This window comes from Lucilia sericata, unplaced genomic scaffold (genome assembly GCF_015586225.1).
Source record: "Lucilia sericata isolate MDLA Ls3-8-SP2 unplaced genomic scaffold, ASM1558622v1 Contig000306F_arrow, whole genome shotgun sequence".
In the NCBI taxonomy this organism is placed as follows: Eukaryota; Metazoa; Arthropoda; class Insecta; order Diptera; family Calliphoridae; genus Lucilia; species Lucilia sericata.
The window spans coordinates 164,082-182,839 of NW_023994330.1; the positions used below are offsets into that span (position 1 = coordinate 164,082).

At 26.7% G+C, this 18,758-nt stretch overlaps 1 protein-coding gene across 1 annotated transcript in view; it reads left to right on the forward strand.

The window, feature by feature from the left end:
• The first annotated feature begins 880 nt into the window (after positions 1-880).
• Positions 881-18,758, forward strand: part of LOC119603414 — a 115,087-nt gene continuing 97,209 nt past the window's right edge. The window contains 1 exon segment of the mRNA XM_037955440.1: positions 881-2,447. The gene's annotated coding sequence lies outside the window, so the exon portion shown is untranslated.

Here is an 18,758-nt window from a genome sequence, read left to right on the forward strand (position 1 = left end):
TACTTTATACTTTATACTTTAACTTTATACTTTATACTTTATACTTATACTTTATACTTTATACTTTATACTTTATACTTTATACTTTATACTTTATCTTTATACTTTATACTTTATACTTTATACTTTATACTTTATACTTTATACTTTATACTTTATACTTTATACTTTATACTTTATACTTTATACTTTATACTTTATACTTTATACTTTATACTTTATACTTTATACTTTATACTTTATACTTTATACTTATATACTTTATACTTTATACTTTATACTTTATACTTTATACTTTATACTTTATACTTTATATTTTATCTTACTTTATACTTTATACTTTATACTTTATACTTATACTTTATACTTTATACTTTATACTTTATACTTTATATACTTTATACTTTATCTTTATACTTTATACTTTATACTTTATACTTTATACTTTATACTTTATACTTTATACTTTATACTTTATACTTTATACTCTTTATACTTTATACTTTATACTTTATACTTTATACTTTATACTTTATACTTTATACTTTATACTTATCTTATACTTTATACTTATACTTTATACTTTATACTTTATACTTTTACTTTATACTTTATACTTTATACTTTATACTTTATACTTTACTTACTTTGTAATTTATAAACATATGTCTTAAGCGCTCTTTTAACAGTGGGAATCGAACCCACGACCTCCAGTCTGACAGGCAAGATTACTAACTACTTACCTACCTTAGGCACATTCCCGGCAATAGTTTTTAAAATTAGTTAATTTTTTAGTGTGTGTTTAATATTTAATGTAAAAATCTCTGCTACGCCGAATCTATTTAAAACTTTTCCTCTCTGTTTACATTTTCAGATTCCACTGGCACGTGTATCTAACAACTTTTTTCCTTAATAAATAACTGTTGCTTGTGTGTTGGCTGTTAACTTAGCATCCACTTTTACAGTAAACTGTTAGCAACATTGAAATGTAAAAGGAAAATGTTTAGACACAAACAAAAACGAAGTGTTGGAAACACGAACAAGTCAGTTTAGTAACGGTGGGCAATGAAACAACACGGCCTTTTGAAAACGGAAACCGAGATTTAGAGAAAAAGTGAAAAATAAAGAAAATACAATTTAAAAAGCCAAAAAAAAAAAGAAATATTAAAAATTTCTAAATAAAAATATGAAAATAAAGTAACACGTAAAAGTTTTGTAAAGATGAAAATATGAAAAAAACGCTGATTTTGCGCTTGTTTAAATAAAATGATGCTCAAATAAAAATGCACATATGAATGAATAATGAATGAATGTAAAAGAGTTTTTTCAAAGGAAAATATAAGTTTTGTTTGTGAATATAAAAGGCAAATAGAAATTGTGTTAGAAAATATGTTAAATATGAAAAGGTTTTAAAATTATTAAAAAAGTTTTTTTGTTTTCATCGGTGACGTTAAGTGTGTTCGGAAAGCCAGAAAATGTGGCAAACTTTTTAAACTTTAACTTCCGGTTTTTGTGCTTGTGTGTGTGTGATGGCTGTTGTTAAAAGAATATGTTGAGGCTAATGAGTTTATAATAATATTTACTTTTTTTGGAAAAAAGCAAAAATTCTTTAAATTAATTATTAAAATGATAAATAAATATTAAAGAAGCAAAGTTTAAATCCATTAAAGCTAATAAAAAATGAACAAAACAAAATATAAATTAACTCATTATTTGTTTTACTCGTATTTTTGTTGTTGTTGTATAAAACAATTAATGTTTGTGTTGAGTGTTTAACTATTTAACCTGTTTTTGTGGTAAAAAGAAAAAAAAAAACGTTTTTATTTAAACTGAGGTCTGAGGTTGATAAATAAATGTCATGCATTGAAAATTAAACAACAACAACTACAACTACATGCTTTGCAAAAAAAGTGTAAATATTTGAAAAAGTGTTTAAGTGTGTGTGTGCTAAAGTACAAGGATCATTTTGTTTGCCACAAAAAAAAAAGTTTTTATAAAATAAATTAAAAAATAAAGTTAGAGTGTGTGTGTAAAGCCAATGAATGCAATTTAGTTAATTGAAATTTACATTTGATTTAATTAAATTTTTAATAAATTATAAAACAATGTAAAAACTAGAGAAAAAACAAGTTAAAATGAAAATCTCTTTTAAACATACACACACAGAATAAAGCAAGCACAGACATGCAAAGCAAAAACTTTAACAAAGTGTTAGTATGCATTGTTTTACTGCAGCAATTTTAACAAAACACAACAACAATAACAATAGCTAAAGCGAAAGAAACAAAAGAAAACAAAAACTATAGTGTTTTAATAATTTACAATTACTTTGAGTTTATTTTGCTCAATGCTTCTCTCTGCTGGTGTGCTTAAGCTGACTGCTTCCAGTTATTTCTGTCTATTCAACTGCCTGCCTGCCTGTTCATAGCTGTTTCATTTGTATTAAGGTAAGTTGTATCATATTGAATAATTAATATTTATAAATATTATACTTTTTACTCCACATACATTGTTTAAGGCAACTCACATACATATATCCTTTTTTATACTTATACATATGTGTGAACATGTTTGCTTTTTGTCTATTTCATATTGTTGGAATATTTTTGCATTTTTCTTTGTTTTTTATTTTAGCAAAAGGGGAAATTCTTTTTGTACAAAATTTTCTTTTATGTTTTGTTTCGTTTTTTTTTTTCATTCAGATATTTTCAGTTAATTGCAGTTGCTTTCGTTTAGTTTTCTATTTTTTCTGCATAGAATTCTTTATGAATTGCAGCTGGAATTAGTGTTAAAGGCTTTTAGGCCATTGGTATTAGAAAGCAACATATAAAGAATTTTAAAATATAAAGGAATTTTTGGCATTTATACAGAATGAATTTTTACAGCAAAAAAAGTTTAAACAAGAATTTTGCAAAGTAAAATTTAAAAAACAATTTATGCAATAATTTAATTAAATTTTTTTTTAACTAAATTTCATACCAAATTTGCTCTATAAACCTTTAATAAAGGTTTATGAAAAGGTTCTTTAAAATTTTTAAATATTTAAAAATTTTCGTCTTTGATGGGCAATTTTTTCACTTTTTTTCTTCTAAGACCAAGCGATTTTTTACTAGATTTCTAAGGAATATTTTGTTATGAATCGAATAAGCTTTCATTTTTTAAAATCGCTTGGAAATTTCACAAATTATTAAACTTTTTCCAAAACTAGTTTTTTGGGTATTACTGGGCGTATGATTGATATTAATTATAAATATTTTCACTTGTTTCTTCTAAAATTAAGAGATTTTTGGCCAGATTTCTGATAAATATTTTATTATATATCCAAAAAGCTTTCATTTATCAAACTCGCTTGATAATTAGACAAATTACTGAACTTTTTCCAAAGCTAGTTTTTTTAATATAACTGGGCGTATGATTGATATTAATTTACAAATATTTTCCCTTTTTTCTTCTAAGATTAAGACATTTTTGGTCAGATTTCTGATGAATATTTTGAAGTACATCCAACAAGCTTTCATTTATTAAAAACGCTTGATAATTAGACAAATTATTAAACTTTTTCCAAAGCTCGCGTATGACTGATATTAATTTATAAATATTTTCACTTTTTTCTTCTACGACTAAGAGGTTTTTTTTCCTGGTTTCTGATGATTATTTTATTATAAATCCAAAAAGCCTTCATTTATCAAAATTGCTCGGAAATTACATAAATTATTAAACTTTTTCCAAAACTAGTTTTTTGGGTATACCTAGGCGTATGATTGATATTAATTTACAAATATTAATATAAATCATTATAAATTTAAATATTTTTTCAATTATTTTGAAAGTAATTTTAATATTTTTTACAAAATTTACAAATTATTTTAAGATTTACTTCATCTATAAGTTTGTTCGAAATTTTTATTAAAAATTTCCGTTTTTGAGTTAAAATTTATTCAAAATTTTCTTTCTAGACAAACAGATTTTCTAACAGTTTTCTCAAGAATATTGTATTATCTAAGAAACCAGCTTTTATTCATTAAAATCGCTTAAAAATTACGAAAGTTAATGAACTTTTTGCCAAGATAGTTTTTTTTTGCAAGTTAGGGCGAATGATTGATATTAATTTACAGAGATGGGGGTAGTGCACTATATTTTTAGTTAAATCAATATAAATTTAAATATTTTTTTTAAATAATTTTAAAAGAAATTTTAATATTTTTAACAAAGTTTTAAACTAGTTTAAAATTTACTAAATCTTCAAGTTTGTTTTAAATTTTTATTAAAATTTTCCGTTTTTGAGTTAAAATTTCTTCAAAATTTTCTTCCTATACAAACAGATTTTCTAACAGTTTTCGCAAGAATATTTCATTATATAAGAAACCAGCTTTTATTCATTAAAATCGCTTAAAAATTACTAAAATTAAAAAAATTTTCCAATATCTTAATTTTTTTGTGTACACCTGGGCGTATGATTGATATTAATTATACAAATATTACTAAAAATCTTTACAAATTTAAATATTTTTTTAATACTTTTAAAGTAAATTTAATATTTTTTACATAAGTTGCTAATTTGTAGCAGTTTGGTTGCTTTTCACATCTGTTTAAATTTTCCTACTTTATAGTAAAATTTCTGCATAATTTTCTTCCTATACTATGAAGTTCTTTAATAAATAGACTTTTAAAGATTATTTTATTATCTAACAAATAAGCTTTCATTTATTAAAATCGCTTGAAAATTACAAAAGTTATTAAACTTTCCGCAAAGATAGTTTTCTTAAGTGCACCTGGGCGTATGATTAATATTAATTAATAAATATTAAGAAAAAACATTAAAAAGCCAGCATAAATGGAGAATACAAATTACTCACAAACATTTAATCAGTGTTGTAATTCGCTATTTAAATCTTAAACAATTACAATTATTCATCTAATTGTGCTAAGCAGCTTAACAATGATAACTTTGTAATTAAAATTTTGATAATTTTCATTAACATTACACAGTATAACAACTACTAAGCTGCTTTAAAATTCAACTTACTGGTTTAAGCTTTAGGATAAAGAAATTTAAAAATTAACAACAAAACATTAAAGATAAATCTAGAAATAATAGAACATTTTTGTAATAACCAGTTTCTTGAACTTTCTAACACATATGCAGCATAAATAAAATTTATGTTCCAAAATATAAACCACTTTATTTCTATATAAAAATAACTGTAGCATTACAACCTATAAATACTTTAACTTTTATATTATGTTCTTAATTCTGTTAAAGATATTTTTTATTACATTTTATTAAAAGCATTAAAACATATATAACTTTTTAGCTGTAATTAAATTTGACACAATACATAATAACATAGATATATTGTAGTTATTAATTTATAACGGAAATATACACTGCCACTACAACGATTTTACTAAACCGGAAATACTCTAATACACATACATATTAACTAGAGCAAGTGATAGGTTGAGACAGCTGCAGTTTAACACAAACATTATTTTGTATTTGCTGTTAGAATTACTAACCAACATCACGTTTCACGGATCACTATTATTCAACATTAAATTCGGTGTAAATAGAAAATAAGATAGAAACCCAAAAAAATTATGGTAGAATGTTTTAAAAGGTAAATGAACTGAAATTATTATTTTTGGACAAAATTTAACTGGGGGTTAGGGGTTTTGGTGGAAAGTTTTTATAACTATTGGAACTAAGTTAGCGAATGTTTAGTTATAGCTCCGATTATGGACTAGATTGTATGCTAGACTCTAGATTATTAGAGTCCAGATTATATACTAAAATATTATCCAGATTGTAGACAAGATTTTAGATGATTACAGTCTAGACTATAGAATATAGTCCATACTACATACCATACTATACTCTAAACTTTTGTCTACCCTATAGACTAGACTATAGCTCACACTAACGACAAGACTATAGTCCAGATTATAGACTAAAATATTGTCCAGACTATAGTCGAAACTATAGATTAGACTATAGTCGAGACTATAGACTAGACTATACTGTAGTCCGGACTATAGATTTGACTATAGTCCAGAATGTTGATTAGACTATAGCCCAGACTATAGACTAAACTATTGTCCAGACTATAAACTAGACTGTAGTCTAAACTATGGACTAGACTATAGTCCAGACTATAGACTAGACTATTGTCCAGACTGTAGACTAGAATATAGTCCAGACTATACTGAACTAGAACTGAACTAGAACTGAACTAGAACTGAACTAGAACTGAACTAGAACTGAACTAGAACTGAACTAGAACTGAACTAGAACTGAACTAGAACTGAACTAGAACTGAACTAGAACTGAACTAGAACTGAACTAGAACTGAACTAGAACTGAACTAGAACTGAACTAGAACTGAACTAGAACTGAACTAGAACTGAACTAGAACTGAACTAGAACTGAACTAGAACTGAACTAGAACTGAACTAGAACTGAACTAGAACTGAACTAGAACTGAACTAGAACTGAACTAGAACTGAACTAGAACTGAACTAGAACTGAACTAGAACTGAACTAGAACTGAACTAGAACTAGAACTGAACTAGAACTAGAACTGAACTAGAACTGAACTAGAACTGAACTAGAACTGAACTAGAACTGAACTAGAACTGAAATAGAACTGAACTAGAACTGAACTAGAACTGAACTAGAACTGAACTAGAACTGAACTAGAACTGAACTATAACTGTACTCCAGACCGGTGGGAATAATAAATTATTTTAGAAAAATATTACTCATACGTCTCGTTGTCTTTGTTTTCAATGTATTTAAATTATTTTTTTCTTAAATGCTTTAAAAATTATAACAATGTTTCTTTTAGGGCCCTTAAGTTTCTTTTAATAACTTTTAATTATTTCCGTTAAAACATAAATCATTTCGCACTTTTCCTTCTTATACCTGCCTAAGTCCAGCTAAGTGTCTCTTAAGTGTTTATCTTTTGACGTGTTAAAAATATTTAAGCATCTGATTAACATAATAATTTTCAATATTACCAAAAAAATGTAGAAGATGGTTTTTCATAGCCCTCCACATTTAAGTAATTAACATTATTTAAAGGTCTGGCATTTAGAAGGGCATTTTGTTCAGCTTTCATTTCCTTTTAGCTATTGTTTTGTTGTAATATTTTGTTGATCCAAAATATGGTTTATATAGAGCAAGTGTTTTTGATTTGAAAATTGTTGATGCTTTTTAAATTTAATTTTTATTTTTAGTGAAAATAAATTTTAATGGTTTTGTTGGTTGTTATAAGGGAGAGGAGGCAAAAGTTTAATATTTTTAGAATATTTAATTAAGTTTTCTTAAGGGTGAATGAAAGGAGGGGGAAGAGGAGGAGAAATATTATATATTTGAAAAGAAATTTGTTTTAAAGATTAAAGAACTTAAGAAAAGTATTAGTATTGGCAAGGATTATTCAAATTTAAAAGTTTAAAACTTCTAAAAGAAGGCTAAAAAGATGGGACTTCTTAAATTTAAAGTTTTTAAGTAGAAGGCAAAATAAACCAAAAAATGTTTAAAGAAAAAAAAAATAATATTTTTTGTAAATAATTTTATTTTCTTAAATTTTTTATTATTTTTTAACTTTGCTGTTGTTTTATGACAAATGTTTGTAGGGGGTTATATAAATTTGTTTTTATATTATAAGGGACTGTACTGTTCTGCATCTAACAAGCTATATTTCTTTAAAATCGGTTGAAAATTGTAGAAGTTATTGAAGTTTTTGCAAAGTTATACAAAATCTATAAAAGCACTTTTGTCTGACATGCTAAAACACTCTTTGCTTTTCTTTAGCATAGTTTTAGGTGCTAATAAGAAAATTGTAAGAAAACTTAAACTTAACTATGGCAATTTTCAAGCGATTTTAAAAATTTAAAATGTGTTAAACTTACAACAGAATTTACTTTAAGTATGGTTATAAAATTAAAAGAAAAATGAGGTTAAAGTTGAAAAATTAAAAAATATATATTTTAAATTGTTATATATTAAACAATTAAGAAAAAGAAAGTAAATATATAATGTTATTTTCTCCGAGGTCTCATAAATTAAATTAAATATAATTTTTTTTAACATTTTTGTTAAATTTCTTTGTAAATAAATCTTTTAAATATGACAAGGGTTTTTTGTATAAAAATATTTACTTTTCAACTACTTTTTAACCACTTTACTAAAAGAAGTAGAGAAAAAATGTTATCGTCTAAAGACATTTTTCCTTTTTTTTTTTTTTGCATTGCTACCTTAACAGTTACAAATTTTATTTGAATTTTTTTCTCCTCCTCCTTCTCCCAGCTGAAAGTAGAAAAAAATACTTTTATGCAGGTTTAAGCAAATAGAATGTTTTTTTTTAAAGTGAATAAAAAGAAAAAAACTGAAAACTAATAAAACATAAATGACATTGATTTGATTTAAGTAACTAGTGAATATATAAATGGAGAAAAAATATAAAGAAATAACTGAGCAAATATGTACTTAAAGATAAAAATGCAAAAATATAAAAAATAAGGTTTTTCGTAGAAGAAATAATAAAATTATTTTAAAATAAATTATACGGAAAAAGAGAGAAATTGGATTATTTCTTGAAGGAACATTTTATAAATAGACAAGATTTTGAATAATGAAAGAGGAGTACAGGAGCAGCAGCCTTATTAAGTTCCAATACCTTTAGTAGTTCCAACACTAGTTCTGTATTAAGTTTCCTTTTCCGTGGGGTTAAAAACGTTGTTATAAGGCATTTCAATAAAGCATTTAAGTGTTTTTTAAAGTCTTTTTAAATTTTGCAATTAATTGAAATTGTTTTTTTATATTATTATCTTGTGTCATAAATTGCATGTCAACAGACGCAGACACCGTCAGATGTCATATAAATAAATTTGTTCCCAAAGCACCAAAACAAAAAAGAATATAAAAAAAGTTCCTTTCAACTTTAACATACATATTTTTGCTTCAAGTTGTCATAACATGATAAGCTTGCACCCACATTTTTTTTTAAATTTACAACTGTAGGCGGATTAGAGGTTTTGAATATATTTTGAAGATTTTTTTAAGCAGAAAAATATTTTTAAAAAAATCTGTGACTTGTAGAAGATCCAGTGAACTTTATAAAATGTACTTTTGTTTAAAAAGTTTTTCCACTCAAAAGGTATATAACACCTTTTAGAAGGTGTTCAGTTTCTAAAGGAAATTTTGTTTAAAAAGTATTTCGGGTTAAAGGAAACTTTTATTGGAAAAGTACTTTTGTTGGAAAGGAACTTGTGTTAAAAAAGTACTTTCATTGTGGCACAGAACCACTTCTTAAGTCGATTAAGCCGTCTGTCTGTGTGTCCATGTAAACCATGTTTTGAAATGTACTTTTGTTTAATGGAAACTCTTATTTAAAAGTACTTTTGTTAAAAATTTACATATTTTTGTGGAAGAGGTACATCCTTTTAAAGGAAATTCGAAAGGTACTTTTTTTTTAAAATGTACTTTTGCTTAGAAGGTACTTTGTTTTTAAGAAACATTTGTGTGGAATGCACTTTTATTCCAAGGAAACTTTTGTTGTGAAGTTATTTCTGCTTTAAGTAACTTTTGTATAAAAAGTACTTTTGGCTCTTGTGACCGAAAAGTACTTTTGTTGGTTGGTTAACGTGGTAGTTCACTGCACGCGAACAGACAAGTAGAATCGAAGAGAAACCGTTTTGACCGGACCACTCCAATCGTCAGATGTAGTATTGTATAGTATTAGATCCAGCCTGTAGCAGTGAGAATCTCGGGATATTATTAAGCTTAGATGCAGATATCTCACCAAGTTTATATATGAAGTAAATACCAAGAAAACGGTTTCTTTTAACGGATAGTGCAGAGCATTCGTAAAGAAGATGGAAGACCGTTTCTTCCTTTTCGCTGTCTTTGCAACAGCGATAGTGTTCATTGAAGGGTAGCCCCAGACGACTTGCATGTCTACCTAGCGCTCAGTGTGCTGTTATTACTGCTATCAATCTCGATATATCCCGTCTACTTCGGTTTATAAGATGTCACAATATCTTGGCCCCTTTACATGTGTCTAGGTTATTCCACCTATTTTCAGCCTTTTGAAGATAGAAGCTGAAGATACTACTCTTGATAAAACCTAACGGCGTTGCTACTGGAACCGCGTTGGAGATATCAAGAGCAGATCCCGTTTTGGCAAGACCATCTGCCATCGTTTAAAGTTATTTCTGTTGTCTGAAAAGAACTTTTGTTTATAGAAAATTCTTATTTAAAAGTACTTTTGTGTAAAAATCTAATTTTTTAGAAAAGTTTTAGGGAATTATAATGGTACCTTGTCTTAAAAGGTACTTTTGTTAAAAGGGAACATTTATGCAAAAAGGTATTCTATTCAAGGAAACTTTTGCTGAGAAGTTATTTATACTTTTAAGGAACTTTTGTGTTAAAAAAGTACTTCTGTATAATGGACACTTTTCCATGATATGAATTTTTCTTCAAAAAAGTACATTTATTTGTCCAAAGGAAGTAGTTATTCGAAAGGTACTTTTTTTTAAACAGTTCTTCGGTTTGAAAGGTACTTTTGTTATAAAGTTTCTTCTGTTTAAAGGAAACTTTTGCTTGATATGAGTTTTTGTTAAAAAAGTACTTTTGTCCAAAGGAAGTAGTTGTTCAAAGTTACTTATTTTAAATAGTTCTTCGGTTTAAAAGGTACTTTTTTATGTTTCTTCTATTTAAATGGTACTTTTGTGTAAAAAGTACTTAAGTTTAAAGTAAACATTTGCTTGATATGAGTTTTTGTTAAAAATAAGTACTTTTGTCCAAAGGAAATTGTTGTTTGAAAGGTACTTTTGTTAAAATAGTTTCTTCTGGTTGAAAAGTACTTTTGTTAAAATGTTTCTTCTGTTTAAATGGTACTGTTTAAAGGAAACTTTTGTTGAAAAAGTACTTTTTGAAAGTTTTTAAGAATTAAAAGGTACTTTTGTTGTAATTTAGGTTAAAGGAGAATGAGTTCAAAGTGAAGAATGGTTCTGCGAAGTCGATTAAGTTTTATCCGTTCGTACTTTTGTCAGTCTGTCCGTTCGTCCGTCCGTTTGTTTGTCTGTCTGTCTGTTTGTCTCTTTGTCTCTCTTTCTGCTAGTCTTTCTGCATATCTGCCTGTCTATCTGCCTGTCCGTCTGTGTGTCTGTTGCAATTCATTTTCTGAAGAAGTCAGATATCTTGTTGATCCAAAATCTTTTAAAATCACCTATGAAAATATTAACAACAACCTGCAATTTCAATGTTATATGAAAAGGTGCTTTTGATTAAGTTATATCCGTTTGTGCGTCTGCCTGTCTGTATGTCTGTCTGTCTGTCTGTCTGTCTGTCTGTCTGACTGTCGGTCTGTCCGTCTGTCTGTATGTCCATCTGTCTGTTGAAATAAATTTTTTGAAGACCTCCGATATCTTGGGGACTGCAATGCTTTTGAAACTATTAACAACAACATATATTTTCAATGTTATATGTTGCTGTTTTTGCACTCTTACTTGTTAATTTCATACAAAACCCCCATGCTAAACTGCTACATACACTCTTTTTTAACTGGCGGCAAAGTTGACAAAAATATAAGTAAAACTTATAAAATATCTCAAAAAAGAATGTTTAAATTATGAAAAATACTTTTAGGAATTTTAGTTAATTACTTAAAAAACAACAGGAACTTTATTTAGATTACAAACAAAAAGAATTGTTAGCATATGCTAAGGCAAAAAAAAAACATATTTTAAGTCTGACAAAAACCCAGTAAACAATTGTACTGCAAATTTAGAAAATAACCAAAATATAAGATCTAATTAGAAAGAAGAATTTCCAGTTTATTTGAGTTGCAAAAAAGGAGAAGACTTCTATAAACTACAGGTGGTATGAGTAATATTTTTGATTCAAAACTGAACTTTAACAGATTTTACTACTTATCAAACTAAAAACTACTAAACTCGCTTTAAAACATTGTGCTGGCTTTTTAGAGAAAATAATTTTTATCACAAAGATCACACATAAAAAAAATACATTTTTCTTCTTACTCTCAGCTGTCTGATTAAGAGCAGTAGTTAATGTTAATGTTGTTAAAAATTCTTTTTGTGGTTTTTATTATGTCGGGGGTTTTTCTTTTAATTCTTTTCACTTTATTTTTATTTTGCTCAATTTGTTGTTGTTTTTTGTTTTGTTTTCCCCCACACAAAGTTTTTAATTCATTTAACGCCTTAAGCTGGTTATAAAAAAATTGAGAAAAAAATACAAAAAACCAAGCATATTGTTTTAGTTTACTACAAACAAATATATACATACATACACACATAGATTAAGGGAAAAAAACTTTTTTGATTCATTTCATTTTGATGAATACAGCAAGATTGCAGACAAATTGTGTGTTTTTTGCTCTTCGTCTAAAAAGGAAATTAAGATTTATGGCGACAATTTTACAGCTTTAAATTAAGACACTTTATCAGTTTATCAGCTCACCAAGGTTTACGTTCTTATATATGGAAAATAAAGTTGAAGAGTTAATTTGTTCTAAGAAATGGGAAAGAAACCCAACATTTTAAGAAGTTTTTAAATATGTTGGTGGTTAAAGGGTGATTAATTTTTAAATACCTTTTTAAGAAATGAGATTTGTTTGGCAGTGTTAAGAATCAAAAGAAAGATTGGTTTTTAATTTGGGTTTTTGTAGGTGTAATGAAAAATTGTATTAAATATTAAAAAAAATATTGCTCATACGTCCTGTGGCCCGGCTATAGGAAAATGAAAAACTTTAATTTTTAGTGTTCATTTGAATCTGATATTCTGTTTTAAGAAAAATTTTATTTTATTGAAGCTACTTCCCAAACATACAAAGTTGACCAAAGAATGGCCTACAGGAAGTATGAGTAATAATTTAAAAAATATTTTTTTTAACTTTGCTCATACGTCCTGTAGCCTGTGGACTGGATTTCATAGTCAAATAAACACTAAAAATTTAAATTTCCAATTAAAAAATTTTCACTAGTTTAACTATTTAGTTTGACTGGAGGATGTTATGTCAAATCCAAAGAAATGCGCCTAGGATCTATCGGGCCTGTTGTGCCCTCCTTCCAATGCCTTTGGTCTGATAATTAGTGTCTCATCTGACACACTAGAACACTAACTACTAACCTACCGGAGGCACATACTCAGTAAAAAATAATATTTTCTAAAATAATATAATAAAATTTCTAAAATTACATAAAATGAAAAAATTCACCAAAAATGTTATTTTTTTCTAAAATTTAAAATTTTAACTAATTTTTCAAAAAAATCTTATTTTCACAAAAATTTCTAACCCAAAAAAAAAAAAATTTTCACAAAAAAAAAAAAAAATTTTTTCACAAAAATTCAAATTTTAAAAAAAATTTCTAATTTTCACCATTAGTTAGTTTATTAGTTAGTTAGTTAGTTAGTTAGTTAGTTAGTTAGTTAGTTAGTAGTAGTTAGTTAGTTAGTTAGTTAGTTAGTAGTAGTTAGTTAGTTAGTTAGTTAGTTAGTTAGTAGTAGTAGTTAGTTAGTTAGTTAGTTAGTAGTTAGTAGTTAGTTAGTTAGTTAGTTAGTAGTTAGTTAGGAGTTTAGTTAGTTAGTTAGTTTTTAGTTAGTTAGTTAGTTAGTTAGTTAGTAGTTAGTTAGTTAGTTAGTTAGTTAGTGTTAGTTAGTTAGTTAGTAGTTAGTTAGTTAGTTAGTTAGTTAGTTAGTTAGTAGTTAGTTAGTTAGTTAGTTAGTTAGTTAGTTAGTTAGTTAGTTAGTTAGTTAGTTAGGTTAGTTAGTTAGTTAGTTAGTAGTTAGTTAGTTAGTTAGTTAGTGTTAGTTAGTTAGTTAGTTAGTTAGTAGTTAGTTAGTTAGTTAGTAGTTAGTTAGTTAGTTAGTTAGTTGTTAGTAGTTAGTTAGTTAGTTAGTAGTTAGTTAGTAGTTAGTTAGTTATAGTTAGTTAGTTAGTTAGTTAGTTAGTAGTTAGAGTTAGTTAGTAGTAGTTAGTTAGTTAGTAGTTAGTTAGTTAGTAGTTAGTTAGTAGTTAGTTAGTTAGTTAGTTAGTTAGTAGTTAGTAGTTAGTTAGTTAGTTAGTAGTTAGTTAGTTAGTTAGTTAGTTAGTTAGTTAGTTAGTAGTTAGTTAGTTAGTTAGTTAGTTAGTTAGTAGTAGTAGTAGTTAGTAGTTAGTTAGTTAGTTAGTTAGTAGTTAGTAGTTAGTTAGTTAGTTAGTAGTTAGTTAGTTAGTTAGTTAGTTAGTTAGTTAGTTAGTAGTTAGTTAGTATTAGTTAGTTAGTTAGTAGTAGTTAGTTAGTTAGTTAGTGTTAGTAGTTAGTTAGTTAGTTAGTTAGTTAGTTAGTTAGTTAGTTAGTAGGTTAGTTAGTTAGTTAGTTAGTTAGTTAGTAGTTAGTTAGTAGTTAGTAGTTAGGTAGTTAGTTAGTTAGTTAGTTAGTTAGTTAGTTAGTTAGTTAGTTAGAGTTAGTAGTTAGTTAGTAGTTAGTTAGTTAGTTAGTAGTTAGTTAGTTAGTTAGTAGTAGTTAGTTAGTAGTTAGTTAGTAGTTAGTTAGTTAGTTAGTAGTTAGTAGTTAGTTAGTTAGTTAGTAGTTAGTTAGTTAGTTAGTTAGTTAGTTAGTTAGTAGTTAGTTAGTATTAGTTAGTTAGTTAGAGTTAGTTAGAGTAGTTAGTTAGTAGTTAGTTAGTTAGTTAGTTAGTTAGTTAGTTAGTTAGTTAGTAGTTAGTTAGTAGTTAGTTAGTAGTTAGTTAGTAGTTTAGTTAGTTAGTTAGTTAGTTAGTTAGTTAGTTAGTAGTTAGTTAGTTAGTTAGTAGTAGTTAGTTAGTTAGTTAGTTAGTTAGTTTTAGTTAGTTAGTTGTAGTTAGTTAGTTAGTTAGGTTAGTTTAGTTAGTTAGTTAGTTAGTTTAGTTAGTTAGTTAGTTAGTTAGTTAGTTAGTTAGTAGTTAGTTAGTTAGTTAGCTCTAGAGGTACTTTTTTGACAATTTTGAATGTTTAAGAACTGACATTAAGAATTGCAAAAACTTAATGGACGTATGATTCATATTATCTTTTTCCTATTAATCATTCGCTATATTGCACACTAAGCTATTCCGTGGGGTTAATCACCATCAAAGCATTTTTTATAAACTTTGATTTATAGTTATTACACTTTCATTTAAATACTGAATCTTAAATTACTACATCAAACGGTTTTTTTCTTCCCCTAACATTACAGCGAAGTATGTTTTTGGTGATTTAGTTTCTTTTTATCGTAGGGAACATTTTATCTAACATTAATATAAGATTATCATTAAATCAAAAAGTAATAAAGTACTATTCTCAAATACAAGTACTCTATTATTATAGATATTATCATTACCAACGGATTTTTTTTCCATTTTTATTTCTTGTTTTTTTCTTAAGTTTTTTTTTGTTTGAAATTTGGTATTTTTATGTAACACGAGCCAAGGCTTGTAAGTTATTTACTGCATTGTGTTGTAGATTTGTCACGCTTGGCAAATCATCTTTACGAGTGTATTTTATATTTGAGTTTTTTTTTCTGTTTTGCTATTTTATTTCTTCATACTTAACAGACATACTATAATCAACACAATCGTCATCATCATCACCATCAAGTAGAACGAAAAAAATTGTTAAAAATAAAAAAAGCCACATTTCCTTAGAAGTAAATGTTAAACAAAGTAGGAAAAAAACTTAAATAAATGTGTAGTAAAAAAAGAGATTTTTTTATGTTTGAGACCGAAAAAATACAAAAAAATATATAGTCATATAAAATAAAAATAAAGAAAATATTTTACTTAAACATTTCCTATGCGAGACAACAAACTTAACATCCGTTTAAAGGACCCACTGAAGCTTTTATTTGGAACCAGCTGTAAAAAAAACTTAAATATGTTTTGCACTAACATCTTGTGCTCATTCCAATACAAAACACAAACACAGTTTATAACATTCATTCTAACATTTTTTTATATATAAAACAACTGACTTTTTAACTTATTGTTGTAGTAACCTCGAAAACAAAATGAGTATAAAAAAATAAACATAAAAAAGTTTTCTCTTTTTTTGTTGTTTTTGTTGAATTTTTTACGCTCTAAACATGTGTACAAATGTGTAACTAAACGACTATAATTTTCCAAGTATTAGTGTTTAACATACAACAAAAAATGTATTTATATCTGTATAAAAAAATAAACATTAGGAATAGTATATAATAACAGCAACAACTACTACAACAATAATAAAATAATAAACATTTCTTTAACATTATAATTTGTGGTTCTTGCTGCTGCTTCTTCTGCTCCCACCCATATTACTCTACAACTACTCTTCCTTGTCAGTTTTATAATTTTTATTATCTTTTGTTTTTTCATTTTATTTAGTAGTAGTTGTTGCTGCTGTTTTTATGTTTGTTTTCTTATTATAATTTTGTTGTATGACACATGTTTCTCGTACTCTCTACCTCTTTATCATTAACTTTTTTACGTTTAATCACGCTAGTTATGCGTGCTGTATTAATATTAAAGTTATTTGAATGTATGTATGTGTGTGTTCAGCAGAAAAAGCAGAAGCTTTTAAGCTTTATTATTGTTCTCTCAATTTCAAAGTCATTTACATGCTTTATTTACTCTTAAGTGTTTGTTGTTGCTATTGCCTTTTGTTAGATTGTTGCTGCTGAAACTTAAAAGTATTTAATATTTTACATTTAAATTGCCTCTTGTTGTTGGTAATGAAGGTTTCTCTTACTCTTCTATTTGCTTTTATTGTTAGAAATTGTCTTACTTTATAACTCATATAAGTTTTTCTTTAGATTGTAATTTTATTGTTGTTGCATAAGTAAAGAGATTATAATTGTAATTACTGTCATTGCAGATATTACCTATTCATATTTTTAGTTACAGTTATAGTTAATTGCTATTGTTTTGTGAAGTTTAGCTATTTTTGCTTTTAATTGTTCAAAATTTAAATAAATGTACAATAACTGTTAATTTTTCTAGAACTAAACTAGAAACTGAACTAGAACTGAACTAGAACTGAACTAGAACTGAACTAGAACTGAACTAGAACTGAACTAGAACTGAACTAGAACTGAACTAGAGCTGAACTAGAACTGAACTAGAACTGAACTAGAAACTGAACTAGAACTGAACTAGAACTGAACTAGAACTGAACTAGAACTGAACTAGAACTGAACTAACTAGAACTGAAACTAGAACTGAACTAGAACTGAACTAGAACTGAACTAGAACTGAACTAGAACTGAACTAGAACATGAACTAGAACTGACTAGAACTGAACTAGAACTGAACTAGAACTGAACTAGAACTGAACTAGAACTGAACTAGAACTGAACTAGAACTGAACTAGAACTGAACTAGAACTGAACTAGAACTGAACTAGAACTGAACTAGAACTGAACTAGAACTGAACTAGAACTGAACTAGAACTGAACTAGAACTGAACTAGAACTGAACTAGAACTGAACTAGAACTGAACTAGAACTGAACTAGAACTGAACTAGAACTGAACTAGAACTGAACTAGAACTGAACTAGAACTGAACTAGAACTGAACTAGAACTGAACTAGAACTGAACTAGAACTGAACTAGAACTGAACTAGAACTGAACTAGAACTGAACTAGAACTGAACTAGAACTGAACTAGAACTGAACTAGAACTGAACTAGAACTGAACTAGAACTGAACTAGAACTGAACTAGAACTGGACTAGAACTGAACTAGAACTGAACTAGAACTGAACTAGAACAGAACTAGAACTGAACTAGAACTGAACTAGAACTGAACTAGAACTGAACTAGAACTGAACTAGAACTGAACTAGAACTGAACTAGAAATTAACTAAAGTTAACGTTTCTGGACTAAATGATGATAAATCTGTAGTCATTATTATTGTTGAGTACATGGCGTATGAGTAACTTTTATTTATTTATTAAAACAAATATTAATCATACGCTCCTTATACACAAAATTAATGCTTACCACCTTTATCATACTTTAAAATGACAGTTACATTTGAACAGTTCTAAGTAGGAATTTAAAAATTACACATTTTTCAAAATGTAAAATACTAGGTCCTATATAGAAAGGCTTTCCATTTTATATATTGCCAGCTTAATTTAGCAAAAAATAGAAGTGAAATTTAGCTATTTATATGCTGTTTTGACCCTATCTTCTAGCAGACATTAGAAAGTGTTTGTTTTGTATAGACTTACAACACATACTGCTTTTTTCTCAGAGATACTATTCTTTGAATACTTATTGTAGAATTCCTAGAATATAAAAGATTCGTATGTAACTGAAAAGAAAAAAATAAATATTTACAAAAGAAAACAAGTTGTGATATATAATTGGTAGTGTAGTGAAAAGGGTTAGAGATGCAAAAATATTATTATTATTTCTATTTTGCCTTTGGTTTTGTATAGTTTTTTATACACAGTTCCAGTGATTATTTAAGTCTTAGTTTTACATACAAAAAAAGGATATGAGTCTTGAAAAGTAGAAGAAAGAATGAAAAACTAAGTTTGAGGTCATATTTTTATGGTTTTTAATATAAAATAATAGCTACAGAAATGTAATGAATATAAACAAAAGAAAAAAATTACTAAGAAAATTTCTTTCATTCATTCATGTTGTTTTTTTTATATATTTTCACTTTTTTATCTAGAATTATAGCTGCGAGACATTTTCAGATGTTTTAGAGAAAGTCTTACATATAACTAGACATTTAGAC